Here is a 23855-nt window from a genome sequence, read left to right as displayed (position 1 = left end):
TACCTAGTGCTGGGATTAAAGGCATGTAATCCCAAGAACTGTGATCACCTCTGTGTGAGCTGTTTCTCTTTTAGACTGGATCAATTTCATGTAGCCCAGGGTGGCTTTGAAGTAACAGAGATCTGTTTGCCGTCTCCCAAGTCTTGGGATTAAAGGTGTGTGCCACTACTGCCTGGCCGCTAGTGGTTTCGCTCTGCACTCTGATCTTCAGTCAAGCTTTATTTGTTAAAACACAAACAAAATGTCACCATAATGGCCAGTATTCTTTAGGATTCCAGTGTAAATGGAAAACCATCGGCTCTTCAGTAATCCTCCACAACTCCACACAAGATTGGGACTGCCGAGACATCCAGCCTTGTGTACTGAACAAGTATTATATTCTTGACCTTGCCCTTGTAAGATAACCATTGTTAGACTTCTCACAGCTTGGACGCCACTCTAATAAATCTAGTTTTAATATGCATGTAAATACATATGTGTGTGCATGTTCATTCTATCAATTCGTTTCCTTTAGTGAACCCCTACTTCTACACTCCGAAATGCTTAACCCCTTCACCCTTCAAGTCCTCATACCCTCTAGTGGGAGGTGAACATCTGGAAGCAGTGACTCCCCTGCAGCTGTGCTGAGGGACAATGGTCTTGTACCTTGTAAAGATTTGTTACTTGTGTTTTAATAAAACACTGATTGAGCCGGGCGGTGGTGGCGCACGCCTTTAATCCCAGCACTCGGGAGGCAGAGGCAGGCGGATCTCTGTGAGTTCGAGGCCAGCCTGGTCTACAAGAGTTAGTTCCAGGACAGGCACCAAAAACTACAGAGAAACCCTGTCTCAAAAAATCAAAAAAAAAAAAAAATTAAAAACACTGATTGACCAGTAGTCAGGCAGTGAATATAGGTGGGGCAGCCAGGCAGGAAGTAGAGATGGGACAACAAGAATTTGGGAAGAGAAATGAGTCAGTTTGAAGTCAACACACTCATCACCCAGACACAGAGGAAACAAGATGAGAATGCCTCACTGATAAAGGTACCAAGTCACATGGCTAACATAGACAAGAATGATGGGTTAGGATATAGAAATTAGTTAATAAGAAGCCTGAGCTAATAGGCCATCCAGTTTATAATTAATGCAGAACTCTGTGTGTTTCTTTGGGACTGAACGGCTGTGAGACTGGAATGGACAGAAACCTCTGTCAACACAGCTGTACCACTGCCATGCTAGAAACTCTGTATTTACTTCCATCTCGTGAACTCTCACATCCTCTCCTGCTGTGCTTGGCAGATTCATCAAGACTGTTAGCTTAGAAAACTTCTTGAAGGAAGACCTCTCTACCTTATTTTGATCTCTAAACAAATGCCCAATCACTCACCCTTGGCAGGGTCATGTCACCAGCTATCCAACAGAAGAGCACGACATGGCTACGCTACCAGACAGCGATAAAACTTTCCTTCCTGTCACATACGCAGGATGAACATCAGCTGGAAAAATGACAGGCGATGAGAGTGTCTCTGGGCAGCACTACAGAAAGATCTTGTTCAGAAACTTCTAGTCCTCTGACAGCTAAGAACTCAGTAGTGTGAGGGGCAAACATGTCCCACATTCCTAGCCAATGTACAGCTTCTCCTCAGTGTCTCAAATTACCCTCAACCTTTCGACAGAAACCTTGATGTTTCTCAGTTCCTACAATTGAACAAGCAGCAGATTGTTCAAGACTACCTTAGACCCCCAATTTGAAGATGCCTGTATATGAATTTTCCATATCTTGGGTCCTCAGTCCCTGTATTATTGATTCCAACTTGCCCTAATGCCCTAATTCCCATCTCTTCTCTAGAATGCTTGCTCCCACCCAGTCGGGTCTTGCTGCTCCCCATGTTTGTCCTGCCCTCCTCAACCCATTCTCTCCTCTACTTTTGCTGACTCCATGCATGTTCTCCAGACTCTTTCCAGTTCTGTTATTAAAATAAACTCACCTACACGGTAATGAATATGGATGAAAGCTGGATTTAAAATTGAGGCAGTTGGATTTGAATACCATCCATTCCATTTCCTCTACTAGCAGACACCACACTAACATCTTTTCATTTCAAGTTGTACGTCAGCGCAACCACTTTCCCAGGAGGATGAACACAGGCTACAGCGCTAGAGTGTTGCTTTGATTGTTTTCTTAGATTCCTTAAAATCCTGACATTCCTTGTGCCCTTTTGATCTTCTCTACAGGAATTAAAATGAACACTTAGCTGTCAGAAACTGTGTGTGTGTGTGTGGGGGGGAATAGAAAAGACATAGGAAGGAGAGAAGTCAGAAAAAAAAACCTAAGAAGATAATAGTCATGGTAAAGTAGAAAAAAAGGAGTTAAAATGAAAGACTCCATTGAATTATGCATGTGCAATGGCCCGAGGGGAAGCAAACAGAGAAACCAATTTAAAACATCATTCATTTTGGCTGGGCGTGGTGACACATGCTTTTAATCCCAGCACTTGGAAGGCACTCAAAGTTCATTCCCTTAAGAATTTAACCACTATGGAGTGGATCTGTGTGAATTCCTGGCCTCTGATTTACATAGTGAGTTTCAGGCCGACAAGGTCTACAAAGTGAGACCCTGTCTCAAAAAAAAAAAAAAAATTAGAAGTTTATCCATACTGAACTGTTGCTGATAGAGAGAGGCATACAAGACGCACTGGGCAGTAGCAGCAGCCTATCAGGGAAGTCAGGCAGGTACTTTTAAAAAAATTTGTGTGCATCCTCTTGATACCCTTGGAGTCTGTGTGCACTGAAAAGCACAGGGTTGTCCCGTCTGTGCTGTGAGTGTAGCATCCTTAGTCTCTCAGACTCTTCCACTCCCTGGTAAATTGCTATCAAGGTTGAGCCCTCTGCATATAAATTACTTGCCAGCATATCCTGTGCTGATGAACAAATGGGAAAGAGAAGAAGAGCTCTGGTTATCAGGCATGGTTGGCAAAGAAATCCTGATTTCACTCCCTAGTTTCAGTAAAAAAAAAAATATTAATTCTAACGAAGAGAGCTGGCTGAGTGGTACATGCCTGCCGTTCCAATAATTGGGACATCAGTACAGGAGCATCGGGAGTTCAAGGCCAGTCTCTACAAAGTGAGATGGAAGCCATCTTGGCTACATAGGACCCTGTCTCATAAAACAAACAAACAAGTGAAAAGAAAGGTATTTTGTGAATTCATTTTTTTTACCATGGGGTTTAAACCACTAGTTCAAACTTTAGATTATTTTGGAAGTGTGTCCATGTATATGGTATGTGTATATGTGTGTAAACATGTTCACATTGTGTGAGCACATTTGTGTGGACGCACATGCACATGAGTGCATGGGCATGTTGACGTCAGGTGTCTTCTTCCATCCCTCTTCACCTTACATATCGAGGCCTAGAGCTTGCTAATCAGCTTGTCTAGCCAGCCAACTTGCCATGGGAGTCCCCTCTGTGCTGCTGTGCACTGGGATTACACATGCACCACCACACCCGCCAAACTCTTCTTGTGGGTTCTGGGGAACCAGATGCTGGTCCTCATACTTGTAGCACAGGGGCTTTATTCCCCAAGGCATCTCTCTTCAGCTCATTGAAATGACTTTTAATACCTATCCAGTGCATCTCTTTCTTGGCTGTTCTGTCAGCATGGGTGGATGGAATATGAAACTTCCCTCAAATGCTTGCTTTTTCCATGTTCTATAGTTCTGCTTATAGTCCACTTATTTAGTTCCCTGCCCTTCCTGAAGCAGAACATATGTGATGTTTTATGAATTCATTGCTCTTACTATTCCACACAGCTATAAAAAAAAGACAGTCCATTATTGAGACTGTATCTAGCGACAGGGTTAGTTTGAAGTTTTGTCTGTACCTGTACCAACGGGTCCTGATTGCATCCACACATGACCGGCCAGTCATGAAGGGAAGGCTCCCCAGCTGCCCTGCCTTTGAAGGCTTCACACTACAGGTCCCTCTGTCACAAGTCCCGTTCCATAGAGTGTAAGGAAACCCAGCAGGGTGAGTCAGGCTCGCTCTTCCACCGAGTTTGGTTCAGGAGGCTGCTGCTTGTTGGGTTCACAACCGCAATGTGCAAGCTCCTGACCCCGGGGGCTGTGCAGTTCTGCAGTTCAGATAATGGTTTCCTTCTCAAGAGAGCTACACACCCAGTGGGGACCCTGGGGAATGGTGTGAACTCTCTGGCTAAAGCTGTTCTGCTGTGAAGAGTTCTGGCTAGTTCTGTATGGAGACTGTAAGTCTCTGAGAGCTGTGAGTTCTCCAGGAGCTGTGACTACCAGCGCTCACGCTGACGGTGAGCTTCGCTTGGGCTTTCCCCGTCCCCTACACTACCCCCCCCCGAGATGTGAAGTGGGATTGCAGGTGCTGTTTTGCACTATTGCTGCAGGCCCCCAGCTCTTCCCAGAGTTTTCTTGCCTCCTACTGATTTCCAGTGTTCTGCCATGGACATGGACTACCTCACAGTAGGCAATACCTCATAGTGGGCATTACCTCACAGTGAGCATTACCTCACAGTGGGCAATACCTCACAGTGGGCATTACCTCACAGTTGGCATTACCTCACAGTATTGCAATACCTCACAGTGGGCATTACCTCACAGTGGGCATTACCTCATAGTGGGCATTACCTCACAGTGGGTATTATCTCATACTGGGCATTATCTCACAGTGTAGTATTACCTCACAGTGAGCATTACCTCACACTGTAGCGTTACCTCACAGAGGACATTACCTCACAAAGTAGCATTACCTCACAGCGAGCATTACCTCACAGTGTACAATGCATCTGTTGCTTAGCTTCTTTCTGGAAGAGGTCAGTATTGGGTGTCTCTGCTAAGCTGCCTTGAAATTCCCCTGGACTATTGCTTCAACTCATTTCTTAGCCTTGCAATAAAGACGTTATATAAGTATTTCTCTTTTGTATCCTCTGCAGTGGAATAATACTCTTATACACTGTAAAGATTTGCCACTCGATTTGGTTTAATAAAACACGGAGTGGCCAGTCAGGAAGTATTATAGGCAAGGCAACCAAACTAAGGATGATGGGAAAGAGAAGTGTGGAGTCAGAGAGTTGATGTAGAGGGAACAGGAGATGAATGTGCCATGCTAATAAAAGCATGCCATGTGGCAGAGCGTAAATAAGGAATAACTTAAAATATGAGAGCTGGTTAGTAAAAGCCTGAGCTATTGACTGAGCATTTATAGTTATTATAAGCCTCTGAGTTGGTTATTTGGGACTGGGCAGCCAGGACAAGAAATGTCCTTTTACAACCCTCCCCACTCAGGAATAGGATTATACCTGGCCCATCAAGAGAAATACAATGTTACAGTGTGGTTGGAGGTAATCTAAAAAGCCATCTAAGATATTGTGGCCTGGGCTCCTCAGTTAAATAAAGTTAAAGGCTGTACTAGCTGCTTGACCTTGCCCATCTGGACCTGCCCCAGAAGATACCATCTTACAACAGATGTCCTGGCTGGCCCCTTAGACAATCTTTCCTTCCCTTCTCTGCAATGTTCCCCGAGTCTTGGGTGTAGGGGTTGTATTGTGGATATATCATTTGGGGATGGACACCCCACAGTTTGCTGTTCTCTGCATTTTGATCAGTTGTGACTCCCTGTAATAGTTTCCATCTGCTGCAAATGTTTCTTAGTAACTTTAAAAGTTAGCATAGAAGGTGACAAAGAATGTGGAATCCTCTGGAGGTGACAGGTACTTGCTCTACGAAGCTCTCCTACAGTCTGCTGAGTTGGCTCTCTTTCCTCCCTTCCCATACAGGGAATGGATACAGAAAAGAAAAAGACATCCCCAGAATCCCTCAGCCCGCACATCCCCAAGTGATGGAGCCTGTATGCTAGCGTGTTATTCCCAGAGGGTGGATCAGGCTCTGCTCCTCCCACTGTAGTGCTCCCTGGGAGGTCACATCTGCCTGGACCCAGGGGATAGAAAGGCTGGGTCCGGTTACACAGCAGGTATTGTACAAAGGTAAGCTCCTTTGTCAACAGGAGGATCTGGCACATTCTCTGGCCCAGCCTTTCCTTGCAGCCACCCCAGCATGTCACAGCCTGGGTTCTGGGTGTCCCCGGTCTTACTGCTTGTAACCATCAGCACAGGTGAGTCAAAGGTAAGGCGTGGAATTCCCGCCTCCACATCTGAATGTGTGCGTTAATGCAGGGGAGGAGCTGTACAGCCCCGCTGTAGACTGGACAGTTTCTATCAGCTTCTGGTCAGCTCTGTGCACTGCTCTGTCGGACGCAGTGAATCTCACATTCAAAGGCATGCTGGCCACAGCTGTAAGGGCTGGGTAAGAAGTAGCTGTGACCTTCAGGGCTACCCGGGTCATACTCCAAGCAAGAAATAGGAGAGATCAGCCCTGAACATCTCTCTCGGGTTTCTCTAATGCATACTGTATTCTTGGTCTACAGGCATCTCTCATCCCTCAGACACAGGCTTCTGCCTCCATTTCCAGGTTTCTAGGTACTAATCTCTCCCCAGTCCCCATTCCTACCCTCCCCACCCCCATCCAGCCATACTTTTCTTCGGTTCCATACCTGCTCTGGGGCCCTGAGTCACAGTCAACCATTGAAAGTGCAGAAGTTCATGAAGGTTAAGACTCCCCTGGGAATTGTCCGATGCAGGGAAACTCTTTATATATGATAAAACAGAGGTGAAAGGGGTCACGAATGTGCCCCAGGTTATCCCCAAAAAACTGGAAGAGGCTGCACAAGAGCCAAGTACGTCTGTCCCTACAGCAATGGTTCTCAACCATTCTGATGCTGTGACCCTTTAATACAGTTCCTTATGTTGCCGTGAGCTCCCAATCATAAAATTATTTTCATTGCTACTTCATAGCTGTAATTCTGCTACCGTGACGAATTATAATGCAAATATCTGACACGCAGGATATCTGGATATCCGATATGTGAATCCTGAAGGAGTCATGATCCACAGGTTGAGCACCACAACCCTGAAGCCTGCTGCTTCTCCTTTTCCTCCTCTCCCCCCCCCCTCCCCGGGATCAGGAGTTTCTCAGGCACTGTGGGAATTTGCTGAGAGCTTTGAAAGTGACTGCCTGCCCAAGACAGGCTATAAATTGTGGTAGCTGTAGCTAAAATTCCTTCCTAGGGAATTCCTTCCCCTAAACAGGGTCTACCTCCTTTCCTAAGTTCCCAATGACAAAAGGAGGCACAATTCTCCTCAGGTCCACTCTGAGGAGCTGATGTTTATTGGGTTTCCTTCCAGAGCATGAGTGAGAGGTTACCAGTAGGGGTACGAGTATTCCCCCTCAACAGACCACAGGTGGAAAACCTGTGCCCAGCAGAGATGAGGGCTTCCCTGGAGCTACATAGAGTCCTCCTTGCCTGTCTTCTCTGCCCTATACAATCTAGCCCCTCCCTGAGACGCAAGCAATTAAGTCAGCCTTGTCTATAACAGGTGGTACAAAGAGACTGGATAACAGAGTGAGGGCTGGATACTTTTAGGTTAGGGTCTCGTGCCTTCCCCTCCTCCTGTCTGCGGAGGGATGTAAGCTGTCAATAAAACCCAGCTGGGATAATTCCTTTGCCAGGAGGAGAGGATGAAATCCCCAAGATGGTGGTTGCTTGCCTCAGACAACTGTCACTTAACAACAGGGATTGTAGCAGGAGAGGGCACACTCCAGGGCTCCTGAACTACAGCCTGCACAGGCTGGAGTCTGATGTACCTTACCTCCTGCTGTGCAACCCTCTCCCTGGGAAGGCCTAGGTGGCTTTGCCTGTCATTTGACCTCTCTGGCCTCAGCTCTGCCCCGTGTAAGATGAGAAGACTGACAAGCCAAGTGATGAGATGTCAGCTTAGGCCTTTGGTGCTGACTGCAAGTCTTTGAGCTCCTAGAAATTCTAGAAGTGGTGGAGTGGGGGTGGGGAGAGCAAGGCCATTGTGACTTCCTCAGGCTCAGGTTCCCAGGATCCTGGATCTCTCAGCGGTTACTGGCCCTGGTTGCACCAGCTCTGTGTTTTCCCCTTTGTCTGTTGTATGGCACTGGGTCCAGAGCAGCCATGCAAAGCATTGTTACTACAGCCCACGTCTTCAGTGGAGAGGCCTGCCACTCTAGTTTCGGATGCAGTAACCAGCCTGTGGGGCTCTGCAGAGAAAGGGAAAGCAGGGCATTCGTGCGAATCCTTTGCTCTCTGCTGACCACCTTCTCCACTGCCTCCACATCGCCTTCCTCCTTCCCCCCAGCTGTGGTCTGCCTACAGCTCTGTAGACTTGCAGTAAGGAACAGACACACCTGGACCCAGCAAGACAGAGGGGAAAAGGCTGGAGAACCTGCAGTGCTCTCACGGAGAGTTTCAAGATTGGTGGGCTCCCGGGGAGAGGGGTGCCACCAGAACAGCCCCACATGCCAAGACTGGGGGACTGAGGTCCCAGTGCTCCAGGACACAGCCCTTGCAACTCTAAGCTGGCTGGATTTGGGGGCGGCTTGGGAATGACACCAAGACATGAACAATTTTCTGGCTTTATCCCTCACCTGCCCTGTGGCCTGGGTGAGTCCCTGACCGGGAAAGTGGGGCTGGACATCAGGTCTACTGCTGCCAAGGGATTCCCTTCCTATTCTCACCAACATGGAGTCCTACTGTTGAAATCCCTCCTCGTATCAGACCGCATTTCAGCCGAGGACATCCATGCTCCAGTCCCCTCTCTCTGGGTCCCTAAGAAGAGCTCCAAGTGACCTCCTGATATAGGGAGCCTTTATCTAAAGGCGTGGAGTCACACACCTTTAATCCCAGTACTCAGGAGGCAGAGATGGGTGGATCTCTTTGAGTTCAAGGCCAGTCTGGTCTACAAAGTAAGTTCTGGGCTAACCAGAGCTAGATAGTGAGACACTGTTTCAGCAAACACACACACACACACACACACACACACACACACACACACACACACAAATACTCCAAAGCAGGAACTCCTCACAGCCTAAGCGGGACTCACCCTGTTCCCAGGCCTTTTTATAATGACCATTGTCTCTGAGTTGTCCGCTCAGTGGGGACAGCAGAAAGGGGGACTGGTGGCATCACACTCAGTACTCCAGTCAAGAAGCAACCACCAGCAGTGAGCAGCCTCCCTGGCTCAGTCTGTTGGCTTCCTTTGGCCTTGCAGTTGCCTAAATAACAGAATAGCTTTGTAGCAGTCCCCAAATCAAAACTGCAGGGTGTGCCCAGCACAGCACATACAGACAACAGGGACAGGCGCAGAGGAAACATGTGACTCTTTCTCCCCTTGTTCCTTAGCGGAGGTGGGTGTTGGGGAAAACCCAGAACAGACAAAATTCCAGGGATCAGGTCCAAGCCATAGCCTCTCTGATTCACGTAAGCTGACGTTCTTCTTAGGGACTAGCTCACAAACCCTTCCTTATTATGAATGTCCTCCCCGCCCCTCCCCTTGATCCCCATGAAGGGCTCAATCATAATAACACCGAAGCTTGTTTAACCCACCTGAAAGCCTACTGTGGAATCAATAAGATGATATCCATGCAGGTGTTAAGAGGTTCAGGGCCTCTGTTCTCCTAGGACACGGTGAATGGAGAAGTCACCACGTCTGGGGGAACATGGAAGTCAGCATTCAGGGAGGCCACCCCATACTGAAGCTGTGTTCTTACATACCACAGCTTGCCCATGTTGTCAGAGATGTTATGTCCACAGCAGGGTTAGTCAGGCCTGTGACCCCTGGGTCTGACCATCTCTTCAAGATGGACTCTAGCAACACCTACAGGGGCTGGACTTGTAGATTCCTCTAGCAACTAAGGATTCCCTTAGTCTCAGGGGATCCCAGGAATGAATTTTACCTTCTTTTGATACGTGAAGGTTGTATTCTAAGAATAAGGAAACCAAGGAACACAAAGCTTAGGGACTACCAAAGACATTCAGCGCAGTGGATGGCTTGAGCCGAGGCTGCAAGTTAGAGCAGCATCAGGGTGTACAGGAGGGGCGTGGTCCAGCTGTCCCCTTCGTTCCGGGGTTTCTTGTCACCCAGAAATGCTTGTCTGGACAGGAGCCAAGAGCCAAGCAGCCCAGCTGTGCCGCCTGCCTTCTGGACTACTTCTCAATGGTGGGAAGCTACAGCTGTCAGCCCTGCCTCGCAGGTAGGTGAGCCCGCGAGCCCACGCGTGCACACGTGCTGCTTCTGATCCTTTCTGCTTGTGTGACCTTGGCAGAGCAGCGCTGCTTTCAACTCTCAGCACGTCACTTCTGCATTGATGTGCCTTGTTAAAATCTTCCCCCAAGTATCCCGCGAGTTTTGATGCTAATGGAGCTGTCTATTCTATTTCAACCCTCAATGATTCAATACTGCTATTGATTTATGGGTACCATCCCTGCCTTCTTTATTGATCTTTTTTGAAAAATATCTTTGTGTCGATTTCATTGCACAAAATCACATTATCTGTGGATAACTATGGTACAAGTACCACCACTTCAATCACAGATTTCTCATCACCTCTTCTTGCTCACCACACTATTACAACCTCCAGCCCTGCTCTCAACTGCGGACAACCCTGTTTGATTCTAGATTTTCTAGGAGAACATATTTATCAGTGCACAATTTGTGATGTTCAGTGCAGTTAGTTACAGAAGATTTAGTCAGGCGGAGGAAGTTCCCTTCTATTTCTGCCTTACTGAGAGATCTTATCATGGATGAGACTTTATCTTGGGTCTTCTGTATCTATGGAGATTAGCATACGGATATAATCGCTCTCATCCCAACAAGACCCTGGGTATTGTGTTTTGGATGTTATGGCTCTGTCCAGTCATGATTGTCCTTTTTACACACTGAATTTGATTTGCTAATATTTTTTTTAATCTTTTACCAACTTGTAAGAATGTTTGGATTTGTCTTTATGAGAAATTGTTGTGTGTAGTTTTCTTCTCTGGTTTTGATACCAAAGTAATGTTAGACTCATGAAATCAACTACACGGTCCTGTCCATACCTCTCTTTGCAGCTGAGCTCATGATGATCTGGTGTAGGTACAGACCTCAATGGAGTCACAGGATGCTGTAGGGGAAGGTCCTCAGTCATAAATTCAATTTCTGTGAAACACGGACACATTTAAAGTTCTCCATAGTTTTATTTGCCAGAAGCCAAGTTTTATTTGCCAGATGGCCAAGAGTTGCTCATCTTGTACCCTCAGCATTTTCTGTGGGCTTGTGCTCCTGCTCTCTTTTGCTCTCCCACCCTGCAGGGATACTTTGCATTCTCTATTTCTTGGCCAGTCTGCATGGAATATTATTAATGATGTTTATGTTTTCAAAGAATAACTTTTGTTTCCATGGGTTCTCAGTCATTATATTATTATTTTTTGGATGCGTATGTTCTTCCTTTATCTATTTTAGTGTTAACTTTCTCTTCTTTAGCACAGAGAACAGAGAGGGAAGCAAAAATATTGCCTCCATTCATTCCCTCTGCCTCTGCAAGATATTACTCTGCCCCTGCTTCAGGACACTCAGCTTCTCATTTTCCCACCCACCCTGTTTTAGTTGGGATTTCTATGGCTGTGAAGAGACACCATGACCACAGCAACTCTTATAAAGGAAAACATTTAACTGGGACTGGTTTATAGTTCAGAGGTTTAGTCTATTATCATCATGGCAGTAAGCATGATAGCATATGTGCTGACATGGTGCTGGAGAGGTAGCTGAGAGTTCTACATCTAGATCCACAGACAGCAGGAAGAGAGAGTGACAATGGGCCTGGCTTGAGCATCTGAAACCTGAAAGCAACTGCTAGTGACATCCTTCCTCCTACTCTAATAAGGCCATACCTCCTAAGATTGCTTATGGGCCTATGGGAATCATTTTTCTTCAAACTGCAACACATCCTTTGGTGTGTTTTGGTAGCACCAGGTACCATGGTTATGAGGAGGATTTTACTTTAGCAGAGAATAGGGTTGGGTTAGTGGACCATGGAAAAGGAATAGTTGTGTCTTAGTGGCTATGCTTGTCAATAAAAAGTGCTTGGAGGCAGGCAAACCTTCAGCCAAGTGCAGCCACCTCTATGGGAATCAGAGTTTCTTCTACAGTGGCAGGAGAGCCAAAGAGCAGTAGGCGAGACAGCATGGCCCATGTAGAACATGAATCAGTGACATTGTCGCTAGGCCCTGGGCACCTGTGCTCCCCGTGATACAGCTCATCACGCACCACCATGTGCTGGGCACTAGACAAACACAAACACCGAGAGTCCCAGAGTGCCCTATCTGAGAGAGAAGCTGTCCCCAATCTTTCCCTGTGGAAAACCTTGAGCCAAGGTAAAGACAGGCCTTGAGCCCCAGACCAAGGTACCACTGAACACCTCCTCAGCCAGGGACCGAGGAGACTTCTTGGAGGAGTGGATGTGGGATGGGACCAGCCAGCACAAGGCTTGAAGGAGCCCCTAGCAGCAGAAGAAGCTTCTGCAGAGGCAAAGATCAGAGAGATTTACTCTCTCTGTTGTGATGCCAATTTTGAACTTGAGTGGTCCCTGTCGTACTCTGGGTACGACACCTCAGAAGCCCTTCTCTGGACCTGGAGTCACTGTTCATGCTCTGTCAGCCTGCAGGTTCCTTTGGCGTGAGGACTCCAAGCCCTGGAGTCCTCTTCACAGGCTGCTTCTGTTTGTTCGGATATTTCCTCTGGGTTGTAACTGTCTAGGAGCTCCTAGGGCATGGGGGAGAAGCATCAGATGCTCAGAGAGGCTGTGCTGGGTTCTGTCTTCTACCTGCCCAGTGGGAAGCACAGCTACAGATATTGACACTGGGGTACCAAACACAGGCTAACAGCTTGTCTAGGTACCCCCGAGGGATGAAGATGAAGGTCACATCTAGGTGTGCAGCCAGGCCTCTTCAAGCTCAGCTCTGGGAACTTTGTTCTGAAGTCGCAGCTGGAAAAAGCCCTGGACTCTACTCAAAAGGCTAAGGCAGCCCTGGGTTATGCCACACAGTGTTGGGAAAAAACAGAAGGGTGATGGGGCTGGGAATCACCAGTGCTGAGGATGGGAGAAAAGTAAGCCAACAGCTTGGAGTGAAGGACAGGGTTGCCAGGCACACAGCAGACATTTCCTAAGGGAGCAGCAATAGACTAGCAGGCTGTGGATGTCTTAGATTTGTTTTCTAAGAGCCCAGGGCAATTCCTGGAGACCAGGGCCTCTCTGAAAGGACAGTGCTGAGTTGGCAGGAATAGGGGACCATTCAGAATAAAGATCCCCAGGCTTATCCTGGAGGTCAAAAATTAAGGCCCCATGTGGACTGAGGGCTCTTGCTGGGGGCCTGGGGAAGGCACTGGTTTTCTGTGCCCCTGAACATGGCATGGTTGTCTCATTGCATGCTTGTGGTATCATGGTCGCAGCATGCGTGACAAAGTGCAGATCTTCAGGGAAGGGAAATTTGGGTTTGGTGTGAGCCCAGTAGCCCAGGTTGCCCTTCTCCTAAGACGCACTGGTGGTGACAGAGACACTCATGTGGCATCCAGCGTGACCAGTGCTGTGCAGAACCATGGCATATCGTATGTGGCACATTTAGGAGCGGTGATCATCAGGACTTTTACATTGTAGGAGGGATTTCCAGACATAGCTACTCAGGCTGTGCAGCGAGAGAGGCCGTGAGAGATAGCCCAAAGACCAGGGCATCAAGCACAAAGTAGAAAGACCAGGTAGCACAGTCAGTAATTTCACATCACGAGGTCAAGCCTGTTCAGTGCTTCAGGACTCTTCCTAGTAAATGATGGAACCACATCTCCCTCCACCCTCAGGTCCAAGGGGGGTATTTTGATGGGCTGGGGCCTGAAGCCTTTTCCATGCTGCTTTTCTACAGAATCATGACTGTTCTCTCTCCAGTGCTCTGCCTGTGTCTGTGGTGCCCTGCCAGACTCTTCCATCTCCACAAAGCCACCCACTCCATCCTGCAACAGCCAGGCACATTGGGCCCCTACTCAGACCCAGACGAAGCTTGAGGCTGTACGCCATGCCCGGCAGGCAGGACCGGTACCCAGGCTTGACTGACACGGCCAGATGCAGAAGACATACCCGGGTGAGTGCTACCATTTCTTAAGATTTGAAAAATCATGGGAGCCAGAGGCCCAGGTGAAGGCGAGACTTCTCTGAACCTCATCCCATTTCTAAACCAGTGAAGGCCCTATGTCTGAATTAAGGTTTGGCCTCATCTAGGCTGGGAATCTAGGACCTGTTCCCAGAGCATTGAGTTGACCCATGCCTTAGATCTCCACGCCTAGGAAAAGGCCAGAAAGCTATACGTGGCTTTGAACATGGATGAAGGGAGACCAGGTTTCTGGGAAATGTACAGCTGGGTCAGGGCATAGTGGTATCTCACAGTGAGCTCACAAGATTGGGCTCCAACTGGTGAACACCATGCCCCGTCCATAGCTATCTTGGACATATGTATCCTGTGGTCTCCTAGAGTCCCCATGTTGCTGAGCTTGCTCATCTCAGGGCTTTCAGCAGTCTCAGATACCTGCTTTGATCCTTTCCTGGCAAGGGAGCCTCTTCTGGGAGTCAGTGAAAAGGGGGTGGGATCTGTACAGCTCTGCCTTGGGGTGGAGACCCAGCCCCACTTGGGGCATCAGGACAGCAATGCAGATGCTGGCTCAGGACCCATTCATTCTACACACACACACACACACACACACACACACACACACACACACAGAGTCACACATACATACACACACACTCACACACATACATACACACACCATCCGTCCATCCTACTGCATGGAACCTATAGGATGGGCACATAACTGGCACTCTGGGCTCAGCCTGCTGCCTCAGGTAGTAAGATCGCCTGGGAGGTTGCTAACTAACAAAGTTCCCACCCCAGTGTCAGGCCCAAGTCTCCATACTCTTCTTCTGCCAGAGGACTTGGCTAAAGAGGAGCGGTAACCACACCATGTCATCTAGGACTGACTGTGTTTAGTCCTCCACTCCCCGCCTAACTGGCTGTTACTGCTCTCTGGGGACCTTTAATACCAGTGTTCCCTCGGCACCTGGAGTAACCAGATTACACTGGTCATAGATGCTGGTTGTATGCTTTGTCCCTGGGGCCAGTTCTGTGTCACCAGAACCCAAAGAACCCTCAACTCAGGCCTTGGCATGACTGCCCACAGGTAAGGGAGTCAACCTCTCTTTGGCAAGGTCCTGAGTGATTACTGGTAAGGGACTCTAGAAAGGAATCCTGAGGGTCAGGTTTGGAGCAGACATGACAGAAGTGGCCTCCGAGGACTGGGGTCAAATTCCAGGAGGTGCTGAGGAGTTGTACAGGAAGGCATAGCTCTGATCTCCTTTTCTCCTCTAACCCAGACCCACTCCTTCTCTGAACTAGAAACAAAAAGAGGTAATCAGCTTCCCTGCCCAGGGGCATCCACAGCTCCCAGATAGCCACAGGCCAATCGGAGAGATGTGAATTTTGCCCCCAAGGTCCTTTTGCCCCAGAGGAGCACCCAAACCTATGCCCTTCGCAAAGGAGGCTGAGTGATGTAGAAACCAAGTGACCATTGTGCGTCACATCCCTGCCAGAGCCCAGAGCTGTCCTGGGTGCTAAGGTTTCTACAGAGGACAGGCCAGGTCTGTCACAGGACTCAGCTGCCAAGGACACGAGGAAAACAAGATGAACAGGGCTGGGACATGAAACCAGAGATGAGTCATTCAGACACTCCACCTGGTGTTAAGAGGGCTGGTGTCTAAGGGCTTAAACAGTACTTCACTAATAAAGCACAAAACCACAAACAGAGAGGAAATATTTCTATGCAGGTAGATGGACCAAGCCTTTATCTATTACTACCTTGCTTTATAATGAGCACTTGCAGATCAGCGACAGACACCAAAGCAGAAACAGAGGCAGCAAGGAGATTTTTGTAAGGAAAGAAAGAGAAACTTTGAGACGCAGCCTGATTTGCAGGGCTGAGGTGGTAAGAGCTTCCCATGGCTCTCCATGGTGAGGGCTGGAGGGCTGCAGGGATTTCTCCTTGCAAAGCAGGGGTGTCAAGTGATAGGGTGACAGGATTCTTCCTAGAAGGCTGGGACCCTCAGCGCATATGCATATTCTCTCCTCTGAAGGAACCTGCCATTCAGCTCCAGGTGCTAAGAAGCGCCCCTGTCCTACCCTCTGTCCCAAGTGGGCTCCCATCAGGCCTCAGCACTGTGATGTTGGCAGTTCCTCTGTGAGTAACCCCAAGGCAGATGCTGCTTTCAGAGGCAGGGTGGCAACACTTCTCCTGACTCCCCAGGCTCAGTTCCAGGCATGCAGAGGCGCATGCGGATGAGCCTAGATGGTGGGACCTATTCTCTTTCTTGAGAGCAAAGGGTAAGTGAGAGGAGGCAGGTGTGGGTGCTCATATCTGTCTCTAGTGAGGGGATATATACCAGCAGTGGGTAAATAAGGCATTTCAAAGAAAGGAAAGGAAGGGAGAGGAGGCAAGAGACTGCACGTGCTGAGGGCATCTGTCCTCCATGTACTCATAAATTAGCAATAAACAAGAGCCTATTGGCTCCTTTCCAGACCCAGAGGCCTCATGTGCCATGCATAATTCTAGTGACAATTGTCACAAACTCATGTGGAGAAGAAGTTGGCACTGGATGGACTCCCCCCACCCCCCGCCGTCAGACGTTGCCATGTCTGTAAGTTCTCATAAGTGGGATAATTCAAGAAAGTGACCTAAGGTCATGGGGTCAATAATGGCACTAGGGCAATGTAGACCAAGTCGTGGACTGTGTCGTTCAGCCAGTATGGCCCAGCTTTCCTGCAGGGGAACAGGAATACAGCAGGCTACAGACTCGAGGGCGCACCTTGCAGACACCATCTTCTGCTACTCACCAAGCCCCCATCCTCACGCCTCCTACTTAGCTGATGTTTTGCCATCCTTAGACTCCAGTATGTACAAACCCAAGAGAACTCTCCAGATCACAGAATGGTGGAGCAGGGATGAAAACCCAGCAGGGTACAAGTGCCAGGACCTATACATTCCTCTGCCTGTTGTCTCAGTCAGGACTCTCTCTCACACACCACACAGACACACAAACGCAGATACACAGACACACACACAGACATACAGACAGACAGATAGACAGACACATACAGACAGATACATAGACACACAGACAGACACACAGACAGACACACACACACAGACACACACAGAGACATCATGGAACCTATCCAAAATTACCTCTCCTGACTCACATACGGTCCTCTCAAAGACCCGCCAAGTCAGGTCTCTTCCTCTGGGCTCTACCAACCTTTGGCTGGGCAGGACTCTCAGAACACAACCTGAATGATACTCAGAGTGAGTTGCCCAAGAACAGTGCTATTAGCTGGAGAACTGCCGCGCATCGCAGTGAGAATCTGTGTCACAGTAAGCAAGGAGAGCATGCAATCAAAGCTCTTAAAGGCATAAAGGGAGTGATTTGTCTGAATTGCAGCAGCTTAAAGAGCATTAAAGGGACATTTTATGGAATTGGAGAGATGGCTCAGTATCTAAGAGAGCTTTCTGCTATTCTAGAGGACCTGCGTTCTTTCCCATTCATTCACAACCACCTGTGACCCAGCTCCCAGGGACTTGAAACCCATCCCGGCTTCCACAGACATCCAACACACACAGCATATACTCACACAAACAGACAAAGATACACATTTTTTTTTAAAAAATGCTTTATTATAGAACTATGTGCTTACTGGAGAAGAATGTAGAACACGTAGAATGTGGCAGAATGTCTTTGGCACCTTAAGAAAGTTCTGTTTATGCATGCAGACATGCCCCCCCTCATGACTTTCTGACTGTAATTGACTTTCATAGCCAGTGGGCAGTAAGAGCCCAGGCAGGGCAAGATGCTGCTTCACATTAGGAGTCAGATGGTAGGGTAGGGTGTCTCCTAGTGTTCTTCAGGCTCTTTATTCAATTCCCAGCCACATGAAAGAAAGTCTGCAGGCAATTATTGCCCTGGATCTATTATTCCCAATGTGGGAACTATACTGAAGAAGGAAAAGCATTGTGTCAACACATCCAAAGTACCAAACAGTATAACAGCAAAACTGAAACAATAACGGAACACCACGGGAATAGGAAAAGACCCAGACAAAGACCAAGACATATCAGTAGCAGTATAGTAGGCAACTATTAGTAATAACAGATAAACATACTGCTTAATAAGCGGAGGGGGGGATGCTGTTGGTACATGATAGGTGGTATATTGATTAACAGATGATTGAGAGGTGGTACAGATTATCTGAAAAATATATAGATATATAGATTCTTTTTTAAACTGAGGAGTAGCTGTAGATGATTCATAGATGCACTGGCTACTTGAAAAGTAAATGGTAGATATTCACTATGGAGATCAAAGTCAACCAAGCTGTACTAGTTTGTTTTGGTGAACTTGAGGCAAACGAGTCAACTTGGAAGAGCAAACCTCAATTGAAGAACTATCTCCCTCACATCAGCTTACAAGCCCTGTGAGGGCATTTTTCTGATTAATTGTTGATTTTGGAGGGTCCAGCCCACTGTGGGCTGTACCCACTTGGACAGGTGGCCCTGGCTGTGGAATAAAGCAAGCAGAGCCAACTATGAAAAGCAAGCCAGGATGCAGTGTTTCTCCATGGTCTTTGCTTCAGTTCTGGTCTCCAGCTTCCTGCTTGAGTTCCTGCCCTGGCTTCCCTGGATGATGGAGTGTTACCTGTAAGATATAATAAACCCTCTCTTTGCCAAGTTGCTTTTGCTCATGGCTTTATCACAGCCACAGAAAAGCAAACCAGAACACATGTGGAAAGCAAAGCAAAATCATATTTATTTGAGGTTATTAAGATCATATCCTTGTAATAGCCCTGTCCTGCAGATGCCAATTTCAAACTGCTATGGCTTTGCGCCTGAGGTTTACAAGTAGCTGGCTGCTTTCACAGTTTAAACTATAAGGGTGTGTGTTAATTGTCTCACTTATCCATCAAGAATTATGACTGGCGCAATAAGAACTGTAAGAAAAGGACGGGGCTCAGTCTCAGTCACCTGATAGTCGGGGCAGGGGATGGATGATGGTAAAGGGACCTGTTTTCACAGCTGCCATAAGAAAGTTGCAGTTCAGCTGTTCCACAAGGTCAGCATTTGCCCATGGGTGTGTGGATACACGCAGGTGACTCCCTTTGTGGGTACAGCTGAGCACATGCCTGATGCCTGGTGTACTTGGCACTTTTGTGCCTTAAGAATACATCAACCAAGAGGCCCCTCTTTGATTTTTTTCCCCTGGAAAGCTGGCAAACAGGAAGATAGATGATAGATAGATAGATAGATAGATAGATAGATAGATAGATAGATAGATAGATGATAGACTTATTTAAAATATTGGCAGGTGACAGATTAACTAGTCAAAAATTATGAATGATATATTGACCAATTCATTGATAAAATAAGAATAGGAGATAGGTGGGAAGCTTAATTAATAGAGAGAACAAATGAATGATAGCCAGAGGGAGATAACATAACACTGTTGTAGGAGGCCGCTTGTTCATTCCTGGTTGTCTAGACCACGAAATAATCACACAGAAATTATATTATTTAAATCACTGCTTGGCCAATCACTTAAGCATATTTTTAGCTAGTTCTTATATCCTCAACTAACCCATCTCCATTAATCTGTATATCGTCACATGGCTGTGGCTTATTGGGTAGAGTTCCATCCAGTGCCTGGTGTCTGTCTCTGACAGGGCCACATGGCTTCTCATTGACTCTGCCTACTCTCTCTATATATCTCTCTTTCAGTCTGGCTTTACTCTTTTAAGACATTGACCAAAAACAAATTTATTCATTAACTAATATAAATAACACACAGACAGAAAGGCTTCTCATATCATTTCTCCTTTTCTGTTTAAATAAAAAAGGTTTAACTTTAACATAGCAAGATTTCATATAACAAAACAAGTATCAAGCAAGAATTATAGTTACAACATTTATATCTACTTTATAACTAAGGACAATTATAATTATAACTATCTATTCTTCAACCCCATCAAAGACTCTGGAAGGATATAATATTATCTAAGTGAACAGTAAGTATTGTAAGCAACTTCCAAAACTCTAGAATTGACAGAGACATTTTGCTACCTGGACAATCACCCAAAGTTCTTCTGTTTGATTGGAGCATCCATCTTCAGCCTATAGGACCATAGTGTCAGCAGACTTTCCCATGAAGCAGGAAATATCAAAGACAGTTCCACCTATATTCCACTTACAGTTTGTCAGTCACTTTCTTCTGTGTCCTGCAGAATGTCTGGCAGCCTCTTTCATGAAGCAGGAACCCTGAAGGAACATCTCACCTTTAGGCAAGTTCAATAGTCCTCTCTCCATGGGTCCTGCATGTCCAGCTCAAGCAGTCCAGGCAAGAACACTTTCTTGCTCAAATGGCCAACAAACTCCTTAAGGAACCTCTTCAATGGCCATCATTCTCTTGAAGTAAATTGGTGCTGCCAGGAACAGATGTGTCTCATTGTCATAAAAAGTCTTAAACTCTTAAAAGATTTTAAATGACATATTCTGAAGGTCTCTGAAAGATTAGAAGAATATCTATCTAACTGAAAAAATATCTCTTTCTATCTAGAAAATGTAACTAACATGACTACAATCTTGAGTACATGCTTTAATTATCTATTAACTTATATTTCTTAATTATACATTACATTTTTAAATGAGTTGCACAAACACAATACCTTAATCAAGAATAGAAATATACATATAACAAAATTGACCTTAAATTTGTATCAATAAACCAACATCCAGACCAATGCAAAGTATTTATATCTCTAACATATCCCCCTTTAAATGTAAACAAACATTTATAAACAATATTTGGGAATTTGGGAGTAGTTCTCTAAACTGCTTCCTGATTGGGGTGCTGTTAATTAGGTCTTTCATAGGTGTGGTAGACCAATCTCAGCCAGCAGTCCTGAAGCTATCATGGATGTTGGACCATTTGGGCCACTGCTTCAGGGGCTCTTGTTTGATCAAATCATATTAGCCAGTAAGGAATCCACAGCCTTCTATCCTCTGTGGAAACAAAAGCAGAACCTCTTTTCCAAAGCTACAAATCCTTAGACCCAAATATTGAACTCAAGATACCTTTAAAATATGTAGGTTGGTTTAGCTTAGCAACCCATACAAAGAAATGTCTCTCTGTGCTTAACTCATTCACAATTTAAAAATTCAAAGGAAACACAATAATATACATCATCCAGACTCTCTGTGTAGTTTTCATTTTTACGTGGCTTATTTTCTTTATTCCTGTAATAGATGGCTGTCTGTACACTGTCTCTTTAAAGACTTTCTTTCATTTTTTAAAAAATGATTCCCTTCCTTTTATAACTCTCTATACTCTTTTTCTTCTTTCTCTCAAGCTTACGTATGTTTATCCAACACTGTGAACCATTTAGAGGTCTCTTTTTTAAAAAAAACTCTGAATCTGTTTTTATTGTGTATCTGTAATTGTTTTCTGAGCAGAAGTGCCTTTTTTTTATGCTAAGCAGGAATGGCTGGGGCCAACATGGCCCTCCCTGCTTGCTCTGCCCAGTCCAAAATGGTGGAAACATATTTGTTGCCTCTGAAAGCCATATGAGCCATATACGTTGCCACATTTTTAGGCACACAGAGGGTCTATGTCTCTATTAAGCAAGTTGTAGCACTCTGATCACAGACACCATTTAACTGCTCTGTAGCCAGACCTGAAATAGTCAGAGCACTACGTGCTGCCAAACCAGGAAGCCTTCTTAAAGGAGCTGCACAGTTTTTTGCTGTTACCACTGAGTCAGGAAGTCTTCTCTTAAAAGAATGGTGCCTCTACTTGCTTCTAGCAAGCAGAGCCCATGGGATAAAGTTCCGTCCGGCGTCTGTCTCTGGTGGTGGCTCCATGGCTTCTAAGGACTTTCCATATCATACCACAATTAAAACTGTGTGTCAATACTGTTAGCAAACAAGAAAGGATGGAATTGCTTAGGCTATCTAACAATTTGACAATGAACATTTTGTATTATAGTGGGACATTTTTCTAAAAGTTAACATCCATGTATGGCTCCCAGAGGCACACTTTGGTATAGATAAGTAAGGGTGGCCAGGATAGATGGGCAGGACACGGAGTGTTTGCTTTACATTGAGAAGGATGCAGGGAGGACAGGAGGGATGTGCTGAGGACAAACTCCCTATTCTGTGATTTTAAAAACCATGCACTTTGGTCTTTTTCCAGGAGGGAGTCCATTTTGGTGACCTCTGTTGCCCAGGCCCCTTCTGTTCTGCTGGACCCTGGAGTGTGGAGAAGAGGGATTGGGAACAAAGCTGGTACCTGTCCTGCCCACCTGGGATGTTCTGTTCTGTAGTGGGCCAAGCCACCCCTAGGGGCCCAAGTGCGGGTGAGAGCCCTGAGAAAATTATCTAGAAGCCTTGGGGACCTCGGGACCAAAGGGACAGGCGTGTTAGACAGGCTTGGACTGACGGGAAGAGGTGGGGTTGGAGGCTGGGGGATGTTTGAGGTGAGGATGGGGTCTTTATTGCAGCCACTTCTCAATCCATTTGCATACCCAGCCTCTAGGCCCCATGGAGTGATGAAAAAGGGGTGGGGACACCAGTGAGATTGAAGCGGGGTGTCCTAATCTGTTCTAGTATTACACTTGGACCAGATGCTGATGATTATCTTGAGGGTCCCCAAGAGCCTCCGGGGCAGAGGACTTGGGCACTGGCGTTGGCAATAGGCTCAGTGGGACTTCTATTGTCCTAACTGCCCACACTTTTGCCTCCCTTAGCCATATACAGATAGGAAGATATGTGAGCTCTTTGGGGGCAGACCTGGAGCTTGATCCCAAACAACCTGAGCAGGGAGGAAGATGAGATTCCAGACCCCAAATTCCTAGCCTGAAGCTTCTTCTACCTTTAAGATTTCACCAGCCAGGAGAGACACTCACCCCAACATCCTTTGGAGAGCCCCTTCAAAGGCCACATCTAGGCTGCTATAGTCTTCATTAAGGCTCTTCCACCAGAACACTCTTGTCCCTTGTTGTGACCCTTTAGGCTCAAGTTGGTGCTTACTAAGACCTCCAGTGTGATCACATCAACAGCTGAGGAGTCCAGCTAAGTCCCCGTGATACTTTTGTGATGGTCTGGCCTTTCTCGCTGAAAGGGTCCCAGATTCAGCTGACTATATGACCTCAGTACTATTTGAAACTGAGCTGGGTCGACAGAGCCTCTACAAGTTCATATAGGAACTCTGGGGCCTGTACTGTGGGACAGATGGTACCCGGTGGTCCCTGACATCTAGTGTCTTAGAAAGTGGTACGAGAATCAGGGTCCAAGGATACCCTAGGAAGAAGATTGCCATCTCCCACCCCTGACCTCAGTCCATCCGTTCCTGCCCCTGTAGAGCTCGTGAAGCAGGGCTACTTTCTGTAGGTTATAGGAGGAGGTGGTTCACTACATTCTCTGCATTTCAGCCTACTGTGCGGGAGTGTGACCTTGTGCAAGCTGATCTGTACACACATATTCATACACAGAAAGCGGGGGGAGAGTGAGTCACTCTTCTCGCATTGGGGACTGTCAGAAAAATGGGACCATATTACTTCATTTTTTTTTCCTATAAATACAAAAGCCCCCTTCACCTTAGAGATTTGCTTTTTAAAGGAAGGGTTCATGGGTTGGGACAGTTGGATCGTGCCGAGAAGGGAAAATAGAAGATATTTCCTGAGTGGACTGAGGACAGGTGGGAATGGGAACATGAGCGATCAGGGGGGAGGATACTGAATGAGACTAAATGGAGTCAGGTAAAAACCTGGTGCAAAGGAATCTCCCACAAATCTACAAGGATGATCCCAGCTGAGA

Source organism: Myodes glareolus, chromosome 12, assembly GCF_982192425.1.
Source record: "Myodes glareolus chromosome 12, mMyoGla1.1, whole genome shotgun sequence".
Lineage (NCBI taxonomy): Eukaryota > Metazoa > Chordata > Mammalia > Rodentia > Cricetidae > Myodes > Myodes glareolus.
This window is presented reverse-complemented; position numbering follows the sequence as displayed.